We start from the raw sequence: 8,037 nt of genomic DNA, 5'->3' as shown, positions 1-8,037 counted from the left end.
AGATGTTGGTGTTTGGATAATGACTCTCTGTGGGTGATTTGTAGTAAGGGCAGGTGAAAAGGATAAGGTCCTGCCACTTAGAGCAATACAGAAGGTACTCACTCAGCCAGTGATGAAGGTGGAAAGAGGAAGTGTGAGTGTATTCTGGGTAACAAGATAGCCTGGGGACAGACCATCTGTAGACAAGGCAGAGGGGGAGAAGGCAGACTAACCCAATCTGAGGGAAAGGCTGAGGTTGCTATAGCAACTCACTGAAAGGTCTAAGTCAACAACAAGTGTAGCAAAATGTTGCTCTTTACATGCAGCATGCTGCTGGAACTGGGGAAATATCAGGCAACTTGAACAAGGGAGAAATGAATCCCATAAACTGAAAGGGGAGACAGAGGAATATGAAATCTAGTTCCAGGACAGTTTCCTTCCAGCATTACATGTGGGAGAGGAGAGAAGAACTCTCCACTGTGTCCTTGTCTGCCAGGTGAGGAAAGAGGAGGAGGATGGTGGTGGTGAGGAGGAAGAATAAGAAAGAGGAGGAGGGGGGTGGTGGTGGTGAGATGGAGGAGGAGGGGGGTGGTGGTGTGAGGTGAGGATGAGTGGGGGTGAGAGATTGAGGAGGGGTGACAGTATGAGGGGGGTCAGAGGGTGGATGAGGGGGGTGAGAGGGTGGATGAGGGGGGTTGCAAAAATCTTGGTAGTAGTAGGAGACAAGCAGTAAGATAAGTATAGCTTACAATGTATAACTGTAAGTATGTTATTTATAAATTATCTGACCGTTAAGTCATTTTTTTTCCCTAAATTTCACTCCCCATATTCACCAATTTGCACTATTTCATATTCTTTCGTAATAAAAAATGCTGGGAGGGCGCTCAATCCCCAAACTCTTCCCCAGAATTTTTAACGAAATAGAAAAAAATGATGCAAATTGGTGCATACGTGGAGTTACATTTAGAAAAAATTACGTAACGGTCTGAGAATGTATAAATAACATACCTCCACACCGACATTTCCAGCGCGCCGCATTTTTCACCATTGTGTCCAGTATTTTTGGACAAGCCACCTGGCAACCCTACCAGTGCCCCCAGGACTGGGAGGCCTGGCGGTGATAGACTCCACTGGCCACCCATAGCCCAGGTAGCTCCGTGGCCCAACTCGAGGTCTCATTAGGGATAAGATGCCATGTTAGGCTCTTCCAGGCCCTGAGTCACGGTCAGAGTGTGTATGACGGTGGCCCTATATATAGGAAAATCTCTATAGTGGCAATCCTGCCTGCTGCTGTTGCACAGACTGTGACCGTGCTAGGTACACCTTTTCCTGCCACCGTGGGTATACCCGGGAAAGGGGGGCTACCTTATTTTTATACGCCAGCTTTTCATCTGTCACTGGATAAAGAGGGGTACACTTCTAGCAACTCTATTAATATACAAACAGACACGTGCTGTGCTAATATAACTGTCTAGAATGGTGATAGCAATTAGCCAGTACAAATACATCTGATAGAGAAGCAATAGTTAATCTAGAAAGAGTCCGCATAACCTTTTATACATTCCATAAAAATACTGGACCAGATTACGGTTGCCCTAACTCAGGAGTGGGCAATTCCAGTCCTCAAGGGACACCAGCAGGTCAGGTTTTCATGATATCCCTGCTTCAGCACAGGTGCTGCAGTCGAAGACTGAGCCACCTGTGCTGAAGCAGGGATATTCTGAAAACCTGACCGGTTGGTGTCCCTTGAGGACTGGAGTTGCCCACTCCTGCCTAACTCCTCCATATATGCGTGCGCACACACTAACATTACACTGACTCTTATCAGGTAAACAGCAAAATAGCCCTTGAGACTCTTGACACAGTGCTACCACTAAACATAAATTAAATATAGTTTATTAAAAAATTCCTTAAGGAAATGTAATTGCAAAACGTTCTTCCAGAAGTACAAATGAATAAATATACCCTTAGCGCCAAAAACTAGAATATTGTGACAGGCAGCCTTTATAGCAGTCAGGTGCTTTTGTTGTAGAGGGTTTTGTACTTCAGCTTGTCTAATTATTCTTAATACAGTAACTTGCTCATTATCTTACAAGCTGCTTTAGAAGAAATTAAGTAGAGTCTTTTTCTAAGCAGTACTTCATACTGTTCAATGACTTTAAAAGCATATAATATGTGTAACAAACTGAATAAACCCTATAAGATGTACCCAGAGTGTGATGTTGTGAAGTAGCAAAGCATTAACATTAAGTATGCTATGGGGGGAGATCTGAAATAGGAGCAAAATATGCCCCAGAGAATGGTGTTTAATGGGTTGTTAGGAGCACAATTCGTGAATCCGCGCTCGTGCTGTCTTACATTTTATCTTGAATCCAATCTCTTTGCTTCTAGAGGCATGGAGTCACTCCGCTCAATCTCCTACAAAGAGATATACCATTAGGGGTTATCTCCAAACAGACCAAAAAAATGCACACAGCGCACCGGGGATTAGATTAATTCAAATATTTAATAAGATCTCAATGGATCATTTGGTTCAAATACCAGCTAAAATACCAAGGCACAATTGATATAAAGCAAAAAAATCAACATCTAAATTCACCCAATGAGGAAAAAGTGAGTGTTAAATACAGCTAATCAAATTAACATATAGTGAAAATACTGTGAATAATTAAGAAACAGTATACAACAGTATGCAACTTTTTCTTATTGCTATTGCCTTAACTAACAGATGTTATACAGTATATAATGCTATGCTTTTTACGGGAGCCGGGTGTGACGTCATAGCCACGCCCACCTGTTGCTCACAGCACAGACCGTACACACAAAAAGTGTGATTCATGTGCACGAGCATTAGCACACGCCGCGCATGCGTGAGCGCGCCAACTATAAAACAAGCCTAAGTGATGAACAGCACACAGTTATAAATACTTAAACTGCATACAATATCAATACAAAGTGAAAAGTGCATAAACAGTGCAAAAATAAATATATACAGTATTGTAAGTATAATGTGAACCTATACAAATGAACACAATTGCAAAAGCAAAAACACCCCGATGGTCCTTAATAATTGAACCATGGAGTCACAGGCGGAACGCCGAGGGAGCAGCTGATGAAATCAGTCCGGACGAATCACCTCTGGAACTTCCTGGTACTGTAGGTATTCTCCAATGGGTGAGCGCGCTGAGACAGCCTCACGTGACCTCATGCGTTTCTAACATCTGACAAAGTACGTTGTCCCACCTGTGACTCCATGGTTAGTATGTTTCTCCTTTCTTGTGGCTTTTTTTTTACTCTATCTTCAATTGTGTTCACTTGTATCGGTTCACATTATACTTACAATATATATATATTTATTTTTGCACTGTTTATGCACTTTTCACTGTGTATTGATATTGTAAGCAGTTTAAGTATTTATAACTGTTCATCACTTAGGCTTGTTTTATTGTTGGCGCGCTCACGCATGCGCGGCGTGTGCTAATGCTCGTGCACATGAATCACACTTTTTGTATTTTCGTCCGTGCTGTGCTGTGAGCGACAGGTGGGCATAGCATTATATATAACATCTGTTAGTTAAGGCAATAGCAAAAAGAAGAAGTTGCCTATATATATATTAGTAAATAAGGCATTCCTTATGAAGGTGAAGAACAACATTGCTGACATTACAAATTACTCCTTTCCTCCTTTTTCTCTCTAATTTCTCTATTGCATATAAACCATATTAATTCTCCACCAGTTATAATCAAAGATACAACAGCGTTCTCTCTTTTTTAAATACAATGAAATTGCAGCCCACTGTGATTGGCTAATAGAGCGTGACGTGACGCGGCAGCAGCGCGAAAAGACACTTTTCATGTCTTTCCTCCGATCTGCTTTCTCAACGCTCACTGCCGTACGCACACGCGTCGGAAGTATAGAACGTCAGGTTTAAACACAGTTAATTATAATTGACGCGCACGGTAGCGCACGCGCGTGCACTATATTACACGCCTTACTCATATGAGTATTTTCACCTTAGGTGTATTTGCATCGTATTTTATGTGTATTTGCACTGTTTACAAATACACTGTTTCTTAATTATTCACAGTATTTTCACTATATGTTAATTTGATTAGCTGCATTTAACACTCACTTTTTCCACATTGGGTGAATTTAATTGTTGAATTTTTTGCCTTATATCAATGATGGCTTGGTATTTTAGCTGGTATTTTAACCAAATGATTCATTGAGATCTTATCACAGTAAATATTTTAATTAATCTAATCCCCAGTGCGCTGTGTGCATTTTGTGGGTTATGTTAAGGCCTTATTTATTATGTGGGCAAGGATATACATTTTTATTATTAAATGTAATATATTTACAACGTATGTTGCTCCCAGTGCTATTGAGAGCTGAACGCAATTCCACATGTTAAAGGCACAGTAATGTTTTATTTGGCCCTTTTTGCTGCGCTTGTAAATCGGTGGGTTCATTGTATCCTTTCTCGTCCTTTTCAAACAGTATCCCAGAAAAAAAAGAATTCCGGGCGGTTTCAGGCATGAACAGTGAGTTAAAGATGTACATCATTTGCTCAAACCAGGAGGCCATTACTGATATTTAATACTGTCAGGCGGAGAAAATAAATGGACAAGGAGACACTGGAAATGTTACTTGGGCGCAGCACTACCTTCTTCCATCAAGGACAATATCATGAAAGATGATGCAAAAGACAATGAAACAACACTCACGGGGTTTCTTTGCCAGCGCATTTCTCAATTTGTGCAGCCTAAATTGCCTTACCAAGCTTATGGATATGATTGACATTTATGGCCTCGAGCTGCTGGAGGAACTGTACCTCATTGTCCATGGACAATGAATGCAAATGTAGTGCCGACTAGAGAACGCAGGCAAAAAAAAATAAAAAAAATCAATTTGTCCTCTACGTTGTCGTAGGTAGATATTATTTTCTGCGTTACCTGCCAATATCTGGAAAATCACTGCAAATGTGTGTTAAGAAATCCAGATGGCGTTTCGTGTTTGGCACCCTTATTCCGTTGGAATGCGTTGAGATGTAGGAATACGGAGTATGACCACACACCGATTTATTGAATTTACAGAAAGTAATCCGAAGCAATTTGATTGGATCCCAACAAATTGTTCCTTACATCTACAGCATAGAACACAAGTAGAAACCACTATTGGGATAAAGGACTCACTGTACAGTATGAGTTACGGGCAGCAGTGTATAATCATTGGAAGCTGAGACTTGGGACTAACTGGATTTCCTCTAGATACTCAAGAGTCTGCACAGGTAAAATCTCTTTCTCTCCCCCTTCCGTTATGTTTATCAGCTCTCTGATAAGGGCAGGCTGGCATAAGAGAATAGGAAACACTCCTATTTGGGAGCCCCCCCAGGAAATTTAAATATGCCATTACTTTCCAGAGAAACCAAAGAAAGACAAATCTTTGCTTTACTCATATTTAGATTTGTTTAAGGAAGCCAATTGGATTGTTAGACTCTTTACAAAAGGAAGTTTTTTGGCTGACTGTGGGATTGCACCATTCAATATAAATGTAAAACATTTTCCAAGGAAACAGAATTTCAAAAAGGCAGAGAGGTGATCCGAAATAGTGACAGTTAAAGAGTGACAAATAAAAAAGGCGACTGTTTCCCTATATAATTTCCCTATTAATTGGGTAATTGACTCTTATTCTCTTCTATGGCATTGTTTAGAGGCCAAACCTGCAAACCTTGAACATTCTGCATTAAGCACCGAATGCAGAATAGGGGCTTCAAAGGCATTTGCTTTTGGGGGCAGTACAGTTAAAATGGAGAACCACACTAAATCACATGCACAATTCCTATGACTATTTATAATGCATCGCAGTACAATAGGGTCGGAAGACAATGGTAATAAAATATCAACATTAACATACACTAGTACAGAAGGTAAGAAGGGCCATGCTTCATGGAGCTTAGTTACAAGATATATGAAAGAGAGTGTGAAAACAAGGCACATGGGGAGAAGAAGGTTGGTCTGATTCTGAGAGCTGCTTGCTATGATGCAGGCAGCTGGCATGCTCACAACAGATAATCTGTATTCCGGGGAAGGCAGGAGGTAAAATGATAGCGGTTTTATAAACATAACATTTTCCACAGTCAGTTTTCCAGTCGTGTTTAACCACGTGTAACACAGACGACAGAGTGCAAATATCCTCAGGTATATGGGGAAACCGAAAAAGGGGAAATATATTACAAAACAGCCAGGCAATAAGAAATGTAAAAAGAGGGGTGAGGGTAAATCCACTCACACGGTCTCCAAAGACAGCAACAGATCTTGTAGTATAGCTAATGGATTGCCATATCTCCCCTCACAGGGCGGATTTGCGTTGAGGAGACCAGGAAATCCACCACCAACCAACAAAAGAAGGTAACCCTTTCCAGCTCTGTAACGCCCGGTGATCCGCAAGCGGCAGCCATTTCCGGAAGTGATGTGGCGGACGGACGCCCAGGAGGAGGAGAGGGGAGGTGGATGGTGTGAGGTCCAGGACGGCTCCTATGTAACGCTTGGACAAATACATGATGCACTATATTCTCTTTCTCTGTGTTTTATGGGAGAGATATATTAGCTATACACACTATCTGTGGCTGTTTTGCTGAGAGGAATACCCTCCAAATTGTCTGTCTGCTTATTTTGGAGACCACGTGAGTGGATTTATCTTTAGCCCTTTTTTTTACATTTCATATTTCGTTGCTGTGTTGCACTATATTTCCCCTTTTTCTATTTCCACATATACCTGAGGATATTTGCGCTCTGTCATCTGTTTTTGTTCTTAATCAAGACCACTGAAAAAGTATTTTTTTCTCCATTGCAGTTCTTGTTGTATTATACTATTATACTATTATACTATTATACTCTCTCTCTCTCTCTCTCTCTCTCTCTCTCTCTCTCTCTCTCTCTCTCTCTCTCTCTCTCTCTCTCTCTCTCTCTCTCTCTCTCTCTCTCTCTCTCTCTCTCTCTCTCTCTCTCTCTCTCTCTCTCTCTCTCTCTCTCTCTCTCTCTCTCTCCTCTCTCTCCTTCTCTCTCTCCTTCTCTCTCTTCTTCTCTCTCTCCTTCTCTCTCTTCTTCTCTCTCTTCTTCTCTCTCTTCTTCTCTCTCATTTAATAACTTATGTCATCAATTATTTTCACCTCTCTCCTCCAGCATTCTTGCTTTCTTCTCACACGTCAACTGACTTCCTCTCCTTCTTTGCTTGCTTTCTATCTCAACTTTATAGCTATCTCTCCATATCTGCCACCAGGCTATGTGCCTTATGATGTCACCGATGCACTATATATCATGGAGGGGCAGACAAAACTTTTTTTATATAGTGTAGTAAGATAATCTGTGTTTTTTATTAGTGAAGATGTTTATGTAGTCAAACAGCGTAGTGAAGCTTTATCTAAATTGAAGTATTGACTTTTAGCATTCATATTTGTCCTGGAGAAATAGGTATTCACAAAGGACTGTTTTGCTCTTGAATAAAGATCTTCTGCCTCTGATTTTAGTGCCTAAACTAAGCTACTCCAGGTTCTTTGCAGCCCTACAGATATTACCCCCTAACAGGCATCTCAGTGACATTCAACAGTTTGTAGGTCAAGGCCATTTTAGAGATTTACTCCAATCTTAAGAGAATAATTTTCATTCTCTAACCCTTGGCATTCCTGTATGAAGGTACATGGCTCTACATAAGCATTCTCCACTTCAATTTGCAATTTGGAGATGCAGTAGGGGGAGTTCTTTAACAAAGATTATGGGTTCAAATAAACTAGCATTCAATTTATTAGACGTCACATGATCTACTTCATATTTTCACATCATATTTTACGTATACAACGCCAACTACCAGTATATTCACCCATACTCCCCATTAGGAGTTACTGTACCTGTGAGCACACTACGGGAGATACTGTACCTGTGAGCACACTACGGGGAGATACTGTAACTGTGAACACACTGTGGGGAGATACTGTACCTGTGAGCACACAACGGGGAGATACTGTAACTGTGAACACACTGCGGGGAGATACTGTACCTG

At 41.0% G+C, this 8,037-nt stretch overlaps 1 long non-coding RNA gene across 1 annotated transcript; it reads left to right on the top strand.

The window, feature by feature from the left end:
• Positions 1–325: 325 nt before the first annotated feature.
• Positions 326–6,928, top strand: LOC142502257 (uncharacterized). The gene is made up of 3 exons (XR_012803696.1): positions 326–475; positions 4,480–5,269; positions 6,337–6,928. It is a non-coding gene; the product is annotated as an uncharacterized LOC142502257 (long non-coding RNA).
• Positions 6,929–8,037: the final 1,109 nt, after the last annotated feature.

This window comes from Ascaphus truei, chromosome 9, assembly GCF_040206685.1.
Source record: "Ascaphus truei isolate aAscTru1 chromosome 9, aAscTru1.hap1, whole genome shotgun sequence".
In the NCBI taxonomy this organism is placed as follows: domain Eukaryota; kingdom Metazoa; phylum Chordata; class Amphibia; order Anura; family Ascaphidae; genus Ascaphus; species Ascaphus truei.
Note: the sequence above shows the minus strand (reverse complement) of the source record. Positions and strands in the feature narration are given on the sequence as shown.